We start from the raw sequence: 1,726 nt of genomic DNA, 5'->3' as shown, positions 1-1,726 counted from the left end.
TTTCGGGCCTAGACCCTTCTTCAGAAACGTCAGCCTTCCTGCTCCTCTGATACTGCTTGGCCTGCTGTGTTCATCCAGCTCTACACCTTGTTATCTCAAATTCTCCAGCATCTGCAGTTCCTACTATCTCTTGGGTAGCATTCCTGGAATCAGAAGTACAGCTGGATTGTACATAACTGTACAACCAGTGCAAGGTCCATCTCTAAAGTTTACACCGCCACCTCCAAGTAGTGCAATATTCAGCCTCAAATTGAACAAAGTATTCAGCGGAGAAATAAATTCAGAAGGGGAAATTAATTTTATAACTAAAGATTAGTTGGTAGCACTTTCTTGAGCATTTCCCTTTATATCTACCGAATAATTATATAATCCCTATGGTGTGGAAACAGGCCATTCAGCTCACACCAACCCTCCAAAGAGCATCCCACCCAGACCCACACCCCGCTACCATATCCCTGTAACCTTGCATATTCTGTGGCTAATCTACCTAGCCTGCACATCTCTGGACACTATGGGAAATTTAGCATGACCAATTCATATAACCTGTACATTTTTGGACTGTGGGAGGAAACCCACGCAGACACGGGGAGAATGTGCAAACTCCACACAGACAGTCACTCCGGGATGGAATTGAACCCAGGTCCCTGGTACTGTGAGGCAGCAGTGCTAACCACTGAGCCACATGCCAGCTATGACATGAGTAAAATAATCACTAACTTACCATCTTCTGCTACTGAAATTTTAGTCACATGCCCAGCAAATATCTAAGGCATATAAAATTGTTGGCTTCAATTGTTACAGAAGCAGAACTGTATCTAATTGAAATTTGAAGGTTTATTGCTGCAAGTGGATCAATTAAATTCAGAGACATGTAATGAGAAAAGTTGCCCATAGCCTGGCACAACACCAGCATTGTAATCAGATGGGGGTACCAATGCAATGAGTTTGTGTCTGTGCAGATGGTTGCATGTTTCTAGATTACTAATATTTAATTTTAGGTTTCTTGGGCTATTCCAGTGAGGCCAGTTTTAACTCAATTTTTTTAAAGTTAACCTTTCACCTGCCATTTCTGGCGACACAGAAAGGGAACTGACAATACTAGGCAAATCCATTCACTGCAGAATTTCAGCCATGAGTCGACCATATCCCTCGACTTTGAATGGAGGGCTTTCACTGCCACAAAGCATCTGGAATAACCCCACCTCCACTGTATTTCCCAACTTTTTCTCTCACGCACCTGCATGGTATATCGAAATGAGCAAAGGAGTGAGCCAAGGAAATGCATTGAAATCCCTGCCTGGATTCCCCTTCCCCATTTCCTACAATGACATTTAGGAGTTGTTGAATATTTTCATCCTTGATAAAGTATTGTGTTGAATCCAATAAAACAGCAGTGCACACAAATACCAGATTCTTACATATTTCTAGGGGAGCCCCTGTCGATTTCTGAGCTACAGGATATATTTGAAAATATGGATTTACTGTAGCTCAGAGTTTGCTAATTTATTTGAACTTTGACCATCCTTTGGTCAGCCGTGTTGGGCTTCCAATGGTTGAAGATGGAACACTGGGAGGTCAGCTGCTTGGCTGAGGCTTTTGTTATCCTTTCCAACTGAACTGAGAGGCCATCAACCATTCTAAAACCGCCTGTGTCAAAAATAGCTAACTCTCTCCTCCTCCTGCTCCATTTATTATCCTGATGAGAATATCTACATAGTTTTGGGCT

The sequence above is a fragment of the Rhincodon typus genome, chromosome 7, assembly GCF_021869965.1.
Source record: "Rhincodon typus isolate 14 chromosome 7, sRhiTyp1.1, whole genome shotgun sequence".
NCBI lineage: Eukaryota > Metazoa > Chordata > Chondrichthyes > Orectolobiformes > Rhincodontidae > Rhincodon > Rhincodon typus.
Note: the sequence above shows the minus strand (reverse complement) of the source record.